Source organism: Lynx canadensis, chromosome B3, assembly GCF_007474595.2.
Source record: "Lynx canadensis isolate LIC74 chromosome B3, mLynCan4.pri.v2, whole genome shotgun sequence".
In the NCBI taxonomy this organism is placed as follows: domain Eukaryota; kingdom Metazoa; phylum Chordata; class Mammalia; order Carnivora; family Felidae; genus Lynx; species Lynx canadensis.
This window is the reverse complement of record NC_044308.2, coordinates 105,883,566-105,902,644: the sequence shown is the minus strand read 5'-3', so window position 1 is coordinate 105,902,644 and position 19,079 is coordinate 105,883,566. Positions and strand designations below refer to the sequence as shown.

The following is a 19,079-nucleotide window of genomic DNA, read 5'->3' as shown; positions in this document are numbered from 1 at the left end:
AAAATGAGATGAAATGGTATAATAAAAGCCAGAATGATTAAGATTAGAAAAAATCTTTGCTAATTGTAAAATAAAACGAGATTAAAAATACAATGATTATATGAATAGCAATAAAAATAATTACCTTAAGGAATATCCTAGATAAATATTGTTAGTATTTTGTCATATGTCCTTTGAAAGTCTCCATAAAAATGTTATAATACCATACATAGTTGTTTGCAGTTTAACTTAAACATTTGCCAGATGTATTTGTTGTACATCAACAAATATGGATCTACACCATCTCTTTCAATGTCTGAGAAGGATTCTATTTTATGGTGTAGTGACAATTTTTAATATTCTGATTGTGATGATCTAACTTAAGGTTTGGGATTATGATGGTGAAGAGGATTCTGTCTGCAAGTGGGAACTTTCTTCAACAGATGGTTTTCCTCTTGTATAAATACCGCAACCAGGGCCATACTCGTATTCAGAGCTAAGAGAGAATAGAAATTCTCATGAATTAAAAGATAATTTGGTGAAGGTCAACTGGACCCAGGCAGAAGAATATTCTAATTTATTAGACTTATCTCCTTATGTCAAATAAAACAGTTGAGCCAATGTTAGTTTGACCTGCTCTTGTCTTTCTGAGTCTTAAAGTGAAATATAGACCAAAGAGAGAAATTACCTCTGCCTCTCCCAACGTAACAGCCCTCAGCTGTGATAACAAGCTATTCTGGTGGACAGAAATCTGGAGAGACACTATAAATGCTCTACGCTCTGGACACACTGAAGCTGTTGCAGTCAGTATTACCTTTATTTTGCCTGAATGAAATCCTGCCCAACGTTTTCTTTCTAGATCATTCTATGTTGGAAATCTTGTGAACTTATGTAGATGGTCCATGAGCAGGAGGAGTAAAATACTTCTATTCTGAAGGAAGTATATCTGGACCAATGAAAGTCTTTTTCTAGGACAAGGGTGAGAGAGTTTGGGGCTGGAGTGGACATGTCACTTATTTTGCTCTTATATCCAAGAATTAGAATTATTTTTATTTTTAAATATCTGGTGGTAAAAAGAGCTTAAAATAGTTGAACCATTCAGGGGGACTAAAGAAAATTAAAACAGGCTGGATGCATCATGATTCATTTAGCCAATTCTTTATAGATAGATATTTAGGGGTTTTTTTTTTTGGCTCTTTTTTGTTTGTTTCTTGGTCTGCAAGCATTCCTGTACATAAATCTTGTCACATTTATTTGATTATACTCTTAAGATAATTGCCTTGAAATGCAATTGCTGAGTAAGAATTTGAAAAACTTTAAAGTTTTTGATCTATATTGTTAAGTTGCCCTCCAAAAAATAATAATTTATATCCCACAGAAAGTGTATGAGAATAGTTGCTTTCTGAAAACTGTCACCAACATCATGTGTTACCATTATATTAAATACAATTTTTTCAAAACTGTCTAATCCAAAACATGAGAAATGGTACACCATCACTTTGTTCAGTGTCAATGGTATACCTCAGAATAATCATCATGATAATCATTATCACAACATTTATTTAGGACTTAGTATGTGGCCAACTGCTATGATAATCACACATCTTATCTTCTCAAAATAGTGCAGTGACAGGGGTGCCTGGGTGGCTCAGTTTGCTAAGTGTCTGACTTCGGCTCAGGTCATGATATCACAGTTCATGAGTTCGAGCCCACTGCTGTCAGCACAGAGCTCACTTCGGATCCTCTGTCTCTCTCTCTCTCTGCACCTCCTCTGCTACTGCTCTTTCTCTCTCTCTCAAAAATAAACAAACATTAAGAAAAGGATAGTGCAGTGACATAGGTTCCATTAGTTCATTGGCCATTTATAATGTTTTGGGCAAATTTCTGTTCATGTCTTTTGCCTATTTCTCTCTGTGTACAAGTACACTTTAAACATTAAGGCAGTCAACATTTTCCTTTTAATGTCCTTTTCTGGGGCTATGTCTTTATTGATATTTCTATTAGTCAAAAGTAGTAGATAAATCACAAAGTAGGAGAAACAGACTCTGACTGAGATAAAGACGGTACAAAACTAAAATGGGGCAAGGAGATGAAGAGATAATTGGGATTGGAAGTATTAATATGAACTTATAATTTCATATGTATTAGTCTCTCTAAGCAACCTCTGGATTTGTAAACATGCCCCAGCATTAGCAGATTGCACAAACAAGTTCTGCAGTCCCCAGGGAACGTTTACTCTTCAATGCCTTCAAATGTGGCCACAGGGCTGATGGGCAAGGAATCGCCTTCCACAGCCAAGAGTCACAGACGGTAGGGAGTGCCTCTCAGAGCTAAATCAGGAACTTGCTCCCTCACCAGGACAGGGGGTCTTCACTATCTCTGACTAGAAGGATTTGGAAACAGTGACTGTGGTATATTTCCTCTTTTTCCCCTTTTTGTTCTGAATCTATCACTGCTGGTGGGAAAAGATCTTTCTCTTCAACTGTAGGTGATCAGACCAAAAAAGCCACATAATGGAGAGAAGTGCCATTCACCAACAGATCACAGACTTGGAACTTGAGGATATAACTGGACGGGACTTTGGGAACATCTCCTATAGGAAGAGGGATGGTGAGTCATGTACAGTTGGATATTCGGGTGGCAAAAGAGGTCTGTGAAAGAAACTGCTTGTTAGCTATCCCCAGTCCCCATTCTCTTCTTCCTCTATAGTAGACATCTTGAAATTTCACCAAGTCCCTACCTCCTTTGCACCTACATGAGACCCTTGGTCCCTGGGTCCCTGAGGGACTTCATGGAGCAGATCTCTTAAACCAGCATGGCACCATTTACTTCCAGTCTGGTGAGTTAGAGAAAAATAAACTTCTAACGAACTTAGTCAATACACTACTGTTTTGGACCCCTGGAATATACAGCTGAACCTATATTCCAATTTATGTATGTAAAGATTACGTCTTAGTGTATTTTGCCATGCTACAGTTCTGAAATGCATAGGAATTAATTTTTTTGCATAAATTTTTGTTGAGAAACCAAAGCATAAGTTAAAATACAATTTAATTTATAATAACATCCTAGATGTACTGATTAGGGATTTATCTTGAAACTGAGAAATGTCATATATGTTTTTTCATTTTTCATGAAAAAACAGCTGCATGTATTTTTTCAAACACAAGTTTGAAAAACAAAACTGTTTTTAATCCTTTTATAAATGGAAGCTTTATATTTCAAATATTTTAATTGGTTGCTTGGAAGGTATCTTTTCCAAACAGAAACGTTTTTTTAAGCATAGAGACTTTTGAAGAGCATTTGAAAACCCAAATGGTTTACATTAAACCTACACGTTCAGAGCTCTAAGTTTAGAGTTCTTTTAGAAAGCTCAAGAACTTATTTTTAAAAGCAAACAAACAATAATAACATGCACATGTTAAATATAAATCATTTTTAAAAATAGTGCACTAGAACTAATGAAGGCATGTAACTTTTCTCCTTTCATTTTGAAACGTAAAAATCAACCTTGTCTGTCGTATCTTGCACAAACTGACATTCTTTTAATTGTACATTTAAAGCAGCTGTTTGGCACCAGGTTGGGTCAGCTTCACTTCTTTTTTGCCTAAGAACTTTGGCCAATCTCTTAGATTCAACTGAGATTCCCTACAACTACTCAGTTAAGATTTTTTCCCCAAGGGCTTCATTCTTTTTCTCATACAGTAACAGTAAGAAATTGATTGAATTCCAATTAATTTGCTCCCTTGAATCTCAGTTCACCCCTAAAAATGAATAACTGAAATTATCATTGACACCCCACTTTTTATTTTTGAGGATTCAAACTATGCAGGCACAACAGGTAAGCTGAAGTATGGATGGGTACCTGTTATTCTCAAGAGAGTAGAAACATAGATGATTTAAATGAAACTTGAGGCTTTCTTGGCCGGGGGTGGGGGTGCAAGGAAGGTGTGTGTGTCACCAGTTCAAACACAGAAGACAATCAAAATGAGACCTGCCATGTATAGACCAAGTCCTTACCTAAGGTACTATTTCCGGTCTCTTGGTCCACTTGAGAAGGTGAGCCAGGGCTGGCAGACAGGTGCACTGGTCTCGAGAATTCAGAAATTCTTGCATTACTTAATTGTGCAAATGTGATCCGAATTCCTAGCCCTATTTCACAGAGCAGAACCGGCTATATCTCATTTCACATGGTAAGAAACACTCAACATTTTGCATTTACATTTAATTTTAAGCATCATATTTATCTTTTCTAAGACTGTGTCTAGCAGATATGATTATGTTAACATGGGTAGTATGATCCTCACCAGAGTTAGACAGATGACAGGCGGCTTGTTACAGAAAGCTTGCACTAAAGGTTTTTAAAGGACTCTTACTTTAAAGATTGGCACCAGGGGACATAGCCATGAGAATTCTGTCTTGCTGTCACTTTGTTAGAAAGAGTTGCTTTGAGCCAACACCCAAACATACTGATGCATTTAAATACAGAAGTCAATATAAAACCAGCAAAAACTTTTATACCCTTTCTTTTCTATTTTACATGTCTCTGACTCTTCCTGTGTCTTAAATAGATTGACTATAGTCTTAAAAGTCTGCAGAAGATTCCATTTACTAACTAACACTTTACTGATTAGGCTGCTTCAATTTCTCATTATTATTAACAGTGCTCCTGGTGACACCACCCCTTCCCAAGCCTTAATTCTTATCAGGATTTGATAGATGGCTATAGAAAGGCACTGTATACGGATGTAGATGTGGCACAAAGCAATTCCAGGGTTGCTGTTCATGCTGGATTCATGCACAACTTTCCAGGCTGTAGGTGATGGCCCCGTCTACAGAATTTGAAACAATCCCAGGAAGATACGCTGCCTGTTACCTCCTTAGAGAAGATCTCTACTCCTGCTTCTTCAACATTATTCATGTGATTCTTCCAAGGTTCCTAACAGACTAGTCGCAAAAAGGACACTACAATTAAATTGATTGCCCACCTCCCCTAAAATTAAGAAATACTACGAAGATTATAAAACTAAGAAACCATTAGGATGAATTCCATCATTCTTTGACTTCCTAAATCTTCACACTCCTCCAACTCTGACTCTACAAGATGCTCAACCCTCTGAGTTCATTCTCCATCACTCTGACCCTTACTTGGTAAAATGCCTTATTAAGACCTGATTATAACGCCAGCTAAGGGCAATACCTGGGGGGTTATAGTTGCTGCCCAAATGTTGGGGGCAATGCTGTGAAGTTGAGAGCAAGTAATTTATTCAGGAGATGAACCCAGAAAATGCTGTTAAGGGGTGAGGAAAAGAGATTGAAAAATGAAAGAAAACCATAAAGGATGCGTTTTCGAGCATATTAATATTGTAGGCAATTGAAGCTCAATCCCACCGAGGATCTTGAGAGACAGTATTGGACATGTGTCACAGTCATCCTCTCTGAGGGGCAAGGAAGCTGGAGAAGTTTTTCATCAGCTCCCCAGGTATCTTTGTTTTGTGGCTGCTTTCAGGGCAGGGATTAACTCTTTGGCACTTTTGCCTTGCCCTTTGCAAGGGCTGGGATTGCTCCCAGAGTCAGATACAAACCCTCAGACTTTGACTACATAGAGGTAGGTCCTCGGGCAAGTACCAATAATGCCTGCTCCAGGGGTCATCCATGACATCATTTTTCAGATGTGTGAACTGATAAATTGCTTATTTTCGTTTAAGAAAATTTGAGTTGGGTTTATGTTACTTTTAACCAAGTGAATCCTGACTAATCCATATAGCAGACATATATTGCATACCTACATATACTGTAAAATTGTGAGAAATACTAAGAAGAATGTGATACAGGACCCATATCAAACATAATAATTACTATGATGAATAAACTTGGCACTTCTTAATAGTTATAGTTTGAATTTAGTGGCCATTGGCTACACATTGGTCCTTATGCTAGCCGTTTACATGGTACTAAAAATAGTTATATTTTTTTTAGTCCTTGACTTGAGCCAAGATTTTTAATTATATTATTATGTTTAATACATATGTTGTTTTATTTGGCAAGGGAGGAATTAAGGTTGCCAATAACCTGACCTTGAGATGGGGGGATTGCTCTGGATTATCGGGGTGAGCACGATATAGTCACAAGGGTTCTTTTAAGTAAAAGACGGAGGCAGAAGTGTCAGAGTCAGGGAACCTTGAAGATGCTGATGTTGAAGATGAAGGAAGAGGCGCAAGCCAAGGAACGCAGACAGCCTCTATAAATTGGAGAAGACAAGGAAATGGATATCTCCCTTTTGCCTCCAGAAAGAATATAGCCCCTTGACACGTTGACTGTAGCTCAGTGAGACCCCTTTTGAATTTATGATCTCCAGAACTATAATCATAAATTTGTGTTCTAAGCCCTTAAGGTTGTGGTAATTTGTTACAGCAGCCATGGGAAACTAATCCACTGCAACGAAGGGGGGGGGGTGGGGACCATCTGTAGAACTAGCTATTCCCAAGGTTCCAGAAATAATTGTGGTGTTGATGTGAGATCACTTAGAAGGGTTACATTACCACTCAGATCCTGAAGAAGTATTGCCTCAGCACACCATGAAAAATTATAAGGAAAAACTTACATTTAAAGGTAGGACTGCTTAAAGATATTCTATTTGAGTGGAAGCTTAGCCTAGTGAGTTAGGGACTGATCCTGGGCGAAGACTTCCCTGGGGGTTGTTTTCTCCTAATAGTATAATAAATGTTTCTTGACAAATCACTGGATGCATTTTCCTTTTTCATACTCTTACAGTGAATCTTAGAATGTTTTTTTTCCTTATTCATAGAGTATAATAAAAATAAAATAGGATCTGATAAATCCTACTTTACTTGGGTCTCTTTTCTTTTTGAAGTCTAATACCATTTTTTAAACACACACTAGCAAACAATCTATTCATACCACAAATCTGGAAAAAAGTTACAATTTTTATTGTTTCAACGTAAGTTGAAATATCTGTATATAGAGAGTTAGATTTATGGTCCTTTGAAGAATATCTATCATTTCTATATTGATACATTTGTTATTTCAAAGTATGTACTCCAATTGGTATATTGACTTTAATATGTACCTATTTGAGGAAGTGTTTCTAATTGTCCTGTGACACTTCCAAAATATATTTTTAGTTTGTAAATCAGATAATAACAAAAGTTATTCCACAGTGCCAAGGGCTTGTGATTCACAAGATCTGGTTCACTGGTGGAAGAGAATGGTAGGTTGTGAGGTACGTTTGATCTGATAGGAACAGCTATATAAACACCAAGGCTAGCTCCAAAGAATTTCTCTGAGAAATAGGACAATCATTTGGCTGCATTGTCAGGTCTCATATTAGAGTCAGGTTTCATCAACATAATGGTTATTTTCCTCCCCAATAGGTAGTATTTATTCCCTCATGCTGAGCAGCAAGGAAAAGAATAGGAAATGAGGACTAGAAAAAGACCTCAGGGTAGACAATCTATCCAAATTCATCTTGATTGGACAAACTAACTAATAGTACATATTTTTGAACCTACAGAAACATTTCCCAAGAATAAACTATATTGGACTCATCTGCCTTTAAATGCCAGCATATAAGTGATTAAATGGTGATATTTGAACAAAGTCCCCTCTCTATTCTTAAGTTGACTAACATTCCTCAGAAACAGATTTTTCCCCCCTAAATTTTCACAGACCAGAATAGTTTATGTCAGGATACAACTGGAGTTCAAATTTCATTTCACCTTGTGTGAATATTTTGGGATTGTTTACTTCCGTATATTGTTTAAATATGAGATCACATTTTTCTGGGAAAGAGATGGGAAAGAGATCTTTCTTGTTGCGTGTTTTGTGTTTTGGGGGAGGAGCCATCTTATGTTAAGGCAATCTGGCCCCCTGTGCCTCTCATTCTACTGGTCTGTACTATCTAATAAAGATGGTTGCTTCCCAGTCTATAGGTACATACTGTTGATTGCTTTTGTGGGCTACTTACTACTTGATGGGGGCGAAGATATTTCAAGCTTTGGAGACAGACATTCAGGAGGAATTGAAAAATTCCTTTTTGGAGGCCAGAGAAGCTTTAATGAGTAACTATGCCAACATCACTCCAGAAGAGCTTGAAATCTTTTTGCAGGTAAGAGATAAAGGGGTTTTGTTTTGAAAGTTATAAATTTGCTAATTATGTGTCTAGCTGTAGATAGGTTTTATAGAATGCCTTCTTGTTTGTTTTACCTAAACTTGCATAAGTAATAGCACTAGTTTTCTGTCATCTGGAGAGGGAAAAAAGGTATAAGCCCTTCTAGTGGTAGGAGACATAAGGAAAACCAGTAAGAGAATGCAAAGGAGTAAGATAGATACAGGTAAGAGGAAAAATGACAGAGCAGATACAGCAAGGGCACAGGAACTCTAAAAGATATCCTGAGGGTCAGGAAAGAATAACTAGTATTGGACTAACTCTTCCATTGACACTAATTGTAAAGCAAAACAAAACAAATATTACAAAAATAACTGTCTGAGAACACAGGAGTATAAGCAAAGCAGGTGGGTCCCAAAAAGGGAATGACCATTTAAAGCAAGCACGTGAGCTGAAGTCCACATTTACTTGTCTTTTCCTCTGTGAGTTACTTCCCAGTTACCTTGGTGATAGGTAATAAGTCCTAGCAGAAAGCAGTAGCCTTACTAGGCTGAACTGACAAGAAGTCAGAATGTGGGGTTCTAACAGTGGCTGAGATTTGAGAAGAAATTCCCAGAAAGGAGGATTCCTCAAAGTGAGAAAGTCCACAAGTTCCAAGTCTGCTATGAATTCCTCTCAAGCTGTTGGCCAACTCCTGAGTTATGCATTTGCAGAGTAAGACCTTAGAGAAACAAATGAAAGCAGCATCTGTGATTCTAAAGAGCTGTGTAGAGACTTTAGCAGCCATCTATTGCTGGGGAGACAGAAATTAGAGTTCAAGGCTCACCAAGTTAGAGGGACTTGGTAACCACCCTGAGTTGTCTGTTGAGATCCCAGAAACACCACACCCTAGAAGTAAAACTGAAAATACAGCAAGCTCTAACAAATTATATCATTTACTCTCAACAGGAGTAAGGAAATCTGCTGGTATTCCATCTGCCTGCCAAATAAAACTCCAAACCCTCTTTTTTAAGGAAGATAACATCATCCAGAGTCTCTACATATTTTCATATACAATGGCCAGCATCCAATGAAAAATTAGGAGGTGTGATTAAAAATGGAAACAACTGACTGGAAACTAACGGAACCACAGGCATTAGAAAGAGACCAATAATTTGATAAAGAGTCATCATCTAAAGACATTAAAATAAGTATGGTTAATAGTTTAAGAAAATCTAGGAAAGGACAGAAAATTTTTCTACTGTAAGTATCTGGAATGCTTAAAAAACTGTCTAACCAGTATTATAGAGATGGAAAACAGATTAGTGGTTAACAGAGGCTAGGGATAAGGGTTGTTTTGGTAGATGTGACTATAAAGGGGTAGCATGAGGGATATTTTTGTGTTTTGTTGATACAATAGTTCTGAATCTTGATTTTAGTGGTAATTACAGAAGTCATTACACGCTCTTTAAAAAAAAAAGCTTTATAGGGGCACCTGGGTGACTCGGTCGTTTAGGTGTCCGACTTCTGCTCAGGTGATGATCTCACGGCTTGTGGGTTCAAGCCCTGCATCAGGCTCTATGCTGACAGCTCAGGGCCTGGAGCCTGCATCAGATTCTGTGTCTCCCTCTCTCTGCACCTCCCCAACTTGCACGCTGTCTCTCTCTCACTCTAAAATAAATAAACATTAAAAAAATAAAAGATTGAGATACTGTTCACATACGGTACAATTTACTTATTTAAAGTTCACAATTCAATGGTCTTTAGGATATTCAGAGTTGTGCAATCATTTTATGTTGCTGTTGTCTAGTTTTGCCATCAGTCCTGCAAGTCTTACAGAGAGCGTTGGGAACAAAACCTCCTTACCTTCCTCCCTTCCTACCTTCCTTCCTTTAATAACTATTGTGTATATCTGCCTGCCCCACGTCTCATGAATAATGATGAACTTGAAGTACCTCTGGGAAATTTATGTGAAAAGCAGTGTTCATACTCATGGCAGATTGTGTCTATTTTTCTTTTGAATTTGGGCTTTTTGTCTCTGTTTCTTTAGTAATCAATTTCATTTCTTTAATGGCTTTTAGCAATACTTCACAATTCAGATTTAACTATAATTCTTGCTTTTCAATGCCGCGTTTTACTATTTTGTTTTGTGTGTTTTGGTTATTATTTTAAGGGAATTTTAGGTAAGTAGGCAAGAAAAAAGAGCCCATCTCACTACTTAAAATTACAGGTAGCCCTAATGTCATCTTTATGCCATTCTTTGTATACTATTTACAAATGATTTTGGTGTCCACCATTTCAACCAGCAATCCACACACAGCCCTCCTAGAGAGTCACTCAGAGACATGGCCATAATTAAAATTTGTTTACAGTCTGTCCTTATCTTACATAGCCTATCGGCATCATTTGCCAACAGTGACTCTCTCCTTGACAGACTTTCTTCACGTGGCTTCTGGGAAACCACACTCCTAATTCTGATTTTCCTCCTGTTTTACAGTTTGTTTTTTCTTGGTTGTCTTTGCTGGTTCTATTCTTCTCAATAATGTTGAAGAGCTCTTGGGTGCAGTCCTCAGACCTTTTCTCTTTTCTCTTTATACTTATTTCCTTTGTGGTTCGTCTCTCTCATGGCTGTAAATATCACGTATGTGCCAAGAACGCCCCGATTTTTATCTCCAGCTGAAGCCTTTCCCACAAATTCCAGACTGTAAATCCACTTGCCTATTTGAAATTTCCACTTGGATGTCCAACAAAGCACTCAGGCTCATCATTTCCAACAATGAGCACCTACTCTTTTCCTTTCAAAAGGGAAATCTGCCACCCACCCCAACTACCACCTTCCTCATTTCAGTTGGTGGCAACTCCATTCTTTTGGTTGCTCAGGTGAACAGTTGCATCATCCTTGACTGTGCTCTTTCTCTTAGTTTTAATCTCTCAGGAAAACCTACTGGCTGGGCCTTGGAAACATATTAGATTCCCACTGCTTTTCCTCCCTCCCCTCCCCCAACATTGCTGCCACCTGGTCTCACTGGGCCACCATTTGGTCTCTTCTGGAACTTCTGGAGTTCTGCAGTATTCTCCCAACAGGTCTCCTGGTTCTGACTTTGCTCTCTATATTCTCTTCTAAATACAGCGGCCAAAGTGATCTTTCTGGTATCCCTTTGGTAGGTAAGTCACCTGTGCTCAAAACTTTCAGTGACTCCCCCCATTTCCTTCAGGTAAAATTCTTGAATCTTACATGAACTGGTCTTCCTCCTCTATTTCCTTTTCCATTACTCTGCCCTCAACTTTGCTCTAGTCACTGTGCTTGATGTCTCTAGAATAGTCCAGGCTCTTCCCTTTGATCTAGTTGTTTCCTCTGCTTGGAATATTCTTTTCTCAAATATTTGGCTAACTTTTTCACTGCCTCTAAGTCCAGCCCAAGTCTTACCTTCTCAGTGAGCCTTTCTCTGACTATCTCCCTTGTCCCACCTTATTGTGCTCTACTTATCTCTTATCACCTCCTAAAATATTATACAATATTTATATTTATTTCCCTAAGCTAGAATCTAAATTCCACAGTGGCGTATTTCTTTCCATATTGCTTTAAGGGAAAGTTCATACATTTCACCAAGTTAACGCCTCCTTTTTTGGTTTTAACTTGTGGACACTGACCTTTTCTGTAAAAAAATGGAATAATCCCCTTAAGAAATGAAATTCTTTATTTTAGTTGGAATTTTAAGAATTCTTTTTCATTTGTGGCATCTATATTAAGCACAATAGATGAGTAAGATGCTTTGTTTTTAGTTTAATTTAGGTCTTTTTTTTAAATTTAGAATACCAGTGCATGGAACTTTGTCTGCATGAGTCATAACCCCTTCAAACCTACAAATTCAGAACCTGCTTTTATTGTTAAGATGACATTTCATCAATACATGCAGCCTCCCCTTTATTTGTATTTTTAGATCATTTGTCACTTCCATAACAAATTTGATGTGTCTTTTCTCTTTAGTGGGTGGTCCTGGCAATGGCATTTCCATCTTGTCTTCCAACATACTAGTGAGATAAGTAGCAAAGCAAGAACCAGTCAGATTTTCCACGACTGCTGATAGATCTGAGATGTCTACAAGTTTCTCTGGAATTCAGCTCAAACTTGGCTAGACAATTTTGTAATTTTTAAAACAAAAAGTTACCATAGGTTTCTACTAAACTTTAGACAATTATAGGGTATTTTAATTTCAACTAAGAGTTATTAGGGTTTACAAAAAGAATAAGCATAACTTAAGATAGCCATTGCCAAAGACCGTAAGGAGACTCCTAGGAAATACCAGTTTAGACTGCCAGAGACCTCTGGCACTGCTGTGGAATTTTCCTTCTCATGGGACTAGGACTAGAGAAGGTTAATAATGACTGTTATTCTCAGTATGGCATGCTCAGATGTATTTCCTTTACTAAAAATAGGGTGCACATTTACAGTTATGGAGAATGTGATGCCTGCAAATTCCCAGCAAAATAATCACATTTGTTAGAAACTGTTCTTACTTGCTTATTATATTTCAGTAAAAGAACTGGGAGAATCTCGGACTTTTAGGGGTTCACATAAGATCAGACTGTTGGGAATGGATGTCACTGTGACCCATGGTTTCTGCCCCGAGGATAATAACAACAAGGTCTGAATGACCACTTCCTTTGGTGTATGGCCTGGTGGTGCGCACAGAAGTCCAACTGATTGGTGGATATAGAGAGGAAGATGGAGTCACTCATGTCAAGCAAGGACATAGGCAGCCAAGGGCATTGGTGCTAAGATGAGATGTTGCTGAAACCAGCACAAGCTGATGACACAGCAGAACCAGAAGAGGCCCATAAAGGCCTAAGACTGGTTAAGCATCTTCAAAAAGGGAGGACTTTTGCAGCAAATGGCCAGACCTCCAGAAGCTGACCCTTCCATATCTGACTGCATCAGAAAGGCAGTTGCTGATGAAAGGTCTGCCTGACTGATCTCTGAACATAACAGAGATCTTCCACTGCTTGAATATAATAAGCAGCGTGTTTGGAGAGCTGACCCAGGCTGAAACGAGCCCTCATCTCACTTGTGCACTCATGCACAGACTCCACATTTGCTTCACTAAGTTCTTACCCCTTGTTGTATCTTCCTTGTTGTGACTTTGTTTTATGCTCTGCTTTGTGTGATACATAAGAAGCTAAGTTAAATGTGTAGTGAAATGTCATTGGGCTTGGAATACTGAACCTGCTTTACAATTATGTTAGCCTTGTGGGGCGCCTGGGTGGCTTAGTCGGTTGAGCGTCCGACTTCGGCTCAGGTCACGATCTCGCGGTATGCGAGTTCGAGCCTGGCGTCGGGCTCTGTGCTGGCAGCTCGGAGCCTGGAGCCTGCTTCAATTCTGTGTCTCCCTCTCTCTCTGCCCCTTCCCCACTCATGATCTGTCTCTCTCTGTCTCTCAAAAATGAATAAATGTTAAAAAAATTTAAAAAAAACCAATTATGTTAGCCTTGCTTTATGATTAAATAAAGCTGACACTGTGGAAAGACCAACTCATATATGCACCTTGATAGCCTGCTTGCAACAGTGGGCATGAATTTTGTCATCTGATCCCTAAGCCATTCCAGTCTGGGCCACAGTAGATGAATAATTCTAACTTCAGGCAGTTCAACCGTATTCACTGGTTCTGTTTAACAGGGAGTTAAGGGAGGTGAAACCATTTGACCATTCTCTATCATAGGATGTTCTCATATTTTCTTCTTGATGAGACAGAATCAAAGTACCAGCTTGCCTGAAGAATGGACGTAGTCCTTATTTTGTAGTCCTGGAACCAGTCAATAAGCCTACTTTGTCTTTATTCTTGAGACACATTCTTTGAAACAAATGTGGGTTAAGGCGAACTATGAATTTGTAGGAGTTCAGGCATGACTTTAAATGGGCATGAACTCCTCATGTTGTAATGACTTTAACATTGCCAGTCTGTTTAAAATATCACCACAGGCAATGAAGGGAGCTTTTGTGTGAAGTCCATGAAAAATTGTGAAACTTTGGTATGGCATTCTTCTCCAACCTGTGTGTGTGTGTGTGTGTGTGTGTGTGTGATGATAGTGTCTTCCTATTCTTTTGTAGCATTGAAAATAAAAATTGAGGGTGCCTGGGTGGCTCAGTCGGTTGTGTCTGACTTTGGCTCATGTCATGATCTCATGGTTCTTGGGTTTGAGCCTCGTGTTGGTCTCTGTGCTGACAGCTAATAGCCTGGAGCCTGCTTCAGATTCTGGTTCTCCCTTTCTCTCTGCCCCTCCCTGCTCATGCTCTGTCTCTGTCAAAAATGAATAAACATTAAAAATAAATAATAAAATAAAATAAAATAATAAAATAAAAATTGAACTTAAGAGCCATGGGCATAGAAGGAATAAAATTGTTTAGTTCATCAACTGCTTTCACAAAAGCAACCAAAATCCACAACTTACAGAAATGAAATTATGTTAAATTTTGTGCTATCTATAGGCACCAAATACCAACATGTATAGATTAAAATTAGATTCAGTAGCAAGATTGACATATTCAAGTTTAACTATATGCAAAGTAGCAAAGTTCTCCATTTTTGTTATCCCATAAATAGGTTTTATAAGTGGTTATAGCAGAATCCACAAAAAAGTCTTTTTCGTGTGCAGCAATATATGATTAATTTCACATATCATTGAATATACTTCCACAATGTAATTCTTAAAGACTGGAAAGTATTTTATTGGGCCATTTTACTCAGCATATGCCTTCTAATGTTAGATACTTATGTTAGTTTCCATTATTTAGTCAAATAATGCTTTAGTGATATTCTTATACACTTTTCTGATCATTTCCCTAGGAGAAATTCCCAGATATAAAATGGCTGGATAATACTTTTAAAAGTTATAAGTCACAACAAAGTATTGACAACAAAACATCAAAAGTGCATGTTCCAAGGAGTAGTAGTATTGAGCAGATAATAAATTTGTTTTTTATCATCCATCAGGTTATGGGTCAATTGCTCCCAGAACTCCTAGGGGTCAGACATTCTGTGTCTTCTATGCTTTATTGTGGATTCCTCTAACTATGACATTACTGAAATTTGTGAGTAATCACAACCATTTTCTGGACTTAGTAAACACCTTCAGACTATGGGAATGAGAGAAGTAATGTTTACTAAATGATTTTTTTTTGTTCTCTTATATATGCTTGGATTCATAGCCTTACATAGAATAAGTACACACACTAAATAAATTCTTGTTAAATGCATGCTAAAATATCTGTGTGTGTGTGTGTGTGTGTGTGTGTGTGTGTATGCAGGTATATATGTGTTTGTATGTGTTTTTGTTATGTTGGCCCTGGCTGTATTTTTTATGGAACTCCTAGATCAAGAAAAGGGTATTCAGACCAAAATAACAGCAGCGCTTTATTTTTCTTCTTCAGAAAACATAAGTATTATTTGAAAGAACACTTGTAGAATGTTATATAATGCATCTACATAGATTTACATACATATATTTATAACCATGATTTTCTTTGATTCCCTGGACCACCTTATGAGCTAAGTATGGTAAAACCTAACATGTAGATTTTCTACAGGAGTTTATCCTCTTAAATTCAGTTCTTCTGATTCTAGGTTCTGAGCTCCCTTGCCTCCTAATCCATTTCTTGATACTGTTAAGGGCAAGAAATTCTTTAAGGTTATAGGTTACAAAAGTATATCATTGGAAGAGCTATTGGGAAAAGTGCTAGGCAATTTGTCTTAAGTTGGGGCAAAGTGAGAAAGAGAGAGATGATGTGAGAGGATGGCCCATTCCTGATGCTGAAAATATCCCAGAAAGAGGAATGCAGAGAAGATAAAGACAAGCAAATATTTGTTCCTATTGCCAGCAGGATTTGGATCAGGTGTTCCTGCGACCCAGACTGCACCTTAGCAATGACCCCTTAAGCCTAACTAATCCATTTAAAATACACAACTGAGGCAGGATGCTCCCTTCCCTTCCTCTCTGGACTCATATGCATTGGCTTAAGAGTGATACTTGAAAGGCCAGCTTGATGTCTAAACAGGCCTGCTCTAAGCCAGTTGTCCCAGGCCTTCTTAGGACAGAGCAGTGCTGAGTAAGAGTGCTAGCTGGTGGTTACTTTTCCAGTCTCAAGGAAGTGGAGTCCAGAGAAAGAAACTCCTTGGAGATCATTTGGCCACTTACTGTGCAGTAGCGGTCAATGAATGCTCTTGTACTTTACCCATTCCTACCAGCAATTCTTTCTTGGGGGTGAATAGAGAGGCAAGAGCTTTGAGCATATCTTAGGGACCAAAAATTCTCTGTGAAATAGTTCAACCAGAGAAGTTTCTTGCCCCTTCAAGCAAGGAGATCATATAGCATCTGAAAAGATTCTACCTGTTCCACCCCAACTCCCACCTGGGACCATGTTATCAACAACTGTAATTATGTCTGATATCAAAGATTTGGCCATTTCAGAAACTCAGGATCTCTTGGATGTTGCCTTCCAAAGCCTATCAGAGGCCAAGGCTGTACCTTATTTACATGGTTATAGATATATCTAAAGAAACTCATCAGAGAGAGTCACTGAGGTGCACCAGATAACAGAATGACCCAAATACAATTATATCAGTGACCTAGCATACCCTGAGTTTGCCACCATCATACAAAATTAAACAAAAGGAGCTATTAACAGAAGTAACCTTAGAAAATGAAATCCTGAATATTAATCTCTTGTTCCTAAAGTTCCTTAACAGTCCCAAAATATATACTAAAAGTTAGCTATCTAGTTCTTCTACTTTCCTCTAATTCTGCCCTAATCTTCTATGGGTGGGTTATATAGGCTTGAGCATCTTTAAAGTTGAAAATGAATCTCTGTTTTCAAATTTCTAGGCAAAAAACGACATGTAAGAATTTTATTACATCAGCTCCATAGTCCCACAAATTTAAAAAATACTGCAAATCTCACAATGCAATATAATTATTGCAATCAACATATTATATAAACACTAAAATTTAAGGAAATATTGACAAGATGTCCCTTTACAATAATAAATCAAAAGGCCTGTATAGCTGTCAGTAACGTCTGTCCTGTATGAGGTACTTTATAAGTGAAAGTTTAAAACATGTTATTTCTAATATCAGTTTACTTATCTGTCTGTTCTCTCCTTCCACAAAACTGTAATTTCTGTGTGGAAAAACTGTCTTAGTTTTACTCTGTATCTTGAGTATTTCTCATGGTACTAATAGAAAAAAAAACCTCAATAAATGATTATTGAATGAATTTGAATTATATTATAAAAACATTTTATTTTATTTAATTAATTTATTTTTTTTAATGTTTATTCATTTTTGAGAGACAGAGAGAGACAGAGTGTGAGCGGGGGAGGGGCAGAGACAGGGAGACACAGAATCTGAAACAGGCTCCAGGCTCCGAGCTGTCAGCACAGAGCCCGACACGGGGCTCGAACTCACGGACAGTGAGATCATGACCTGAGCTGAAGTCGGACGCTCAACCGACTGAGCCACCCACGTGCCCCATATTATAAAAACATTTTAATTGATTAATATGACATAGGCTGTAAATGGAATATCCAATTTTAAGACGGGAAAATTCATTTATTTTCTCTTATAATTTATGCATAAATTATAATCATCTTGCTCTTTTTTTCCTCCTTCACCCTCCCTCCCTCTTTATCCCTCCCCTCATCCCTTCCCTTTGTCCCCTTTTTTCCTTCTTTCTTTTTTTATTTTTAGAGAAAAATTAACATTCATGCACTCCTCTTTTTTTTTGGTGACTGGACTTGTCATTTTCATCTACCACCATTACTTTTCATGCATACAGAGGGCTGGACTTACAAAGAAGGACTATATTTTGCATTTATCTCCTTAAGTACCATTGGGTTTGGTGACTATGTACTAGGTAAGTCGATTGAATCTTGGAATTGTATTAGCATTCATAGCCACAGAATTAACAAGATTTGAAGTAAAAGTATCGCCAGAAACATAGCATTTAACTATAGGGGTTAGGGTAGAGGCCAAAACTATTTTACAAACTCCAATCATCTGACAATCCATGAAAGAATCTAAAATAATTCCTTTCCATCCAACTTCCTTCTTTGTTGAGGCCACAGAGTACACTAATTATTGGAAAATGGAACAGAGGAATTCCTTTCAAAGCATGTCACCATTTGCTCATACAGGTATCCAAAATTCATGTGTAATGAAAATACCAGTACAAAAGAAATCCCATGCAACATGCACTTAGTGTCTTTCCCAATAGATAAATCCACTTTCACCTTAGATTAAATATACTGTATAAGAAGGAAATAAAGACCCCCAGACACTAAGTATTTACATACATACCTAAAATTCAACAGTAATATCAAAAAAGCATTTTGTAAGATTATTTTTATAAAGGCTTTTTGTGTTTATAAATCCTTTAAAGGAACAAAGTAAGTCTCTAGGCTATGTATTTTGGGAAACTACCATTGTTCTTGGCTCATCTCTGCCTCAAAATAAGAGTCATATCAAACATTATTCTTACTATGAACATATTTTTTTTAAATTTTTTTTTTTCAACATTTATTTATTTTTGGGACACAGAGAGACAGAGCATGAACGGGGGAGGGGCAGAGAGAGAGGGAGACACAGAATCGGAAACAGGCTCCAGCCTCTGAGCCATCAGCCCAGAGCCTGACGCGGGGCTCGAACTCACGGACCGCGAGATTGTGACCTGGCTGAAGTCGGACGCTTAACCGACTGCGCCACCCAGGCGCCCCTGAACATATTTTTTAAAAGTTAGCCCAAAGAACATAGGTATACCACCCCATTTTGCATGCATGCATATGCCTCACACTTATATAGAAGAATTAGTACTCTACATAATAAGGACAAAGGCAAGAAGCAGAACATTGATGTATGTTCTACCACAATCTCTCTGGGTCAATTTGGACAAGCTACTTGGCCAACAGGATTCAATTTGATCTAATATAAAATAGCTGGGGTG

At 37.9% G+C, this 19,079-nt stretch overlaps 1 pseudogene; it reads left to right on the top strand.

The window, feature by feature from the left end:
* The first annotated feature begins 2,492 nt into the window (after positions 1-2,492).
* LOC115517078 overlaps positions 2,493-19,079 on the top strand; it is a 68,632-nt pseudogene continuing 52,045 nt past the window's right edge.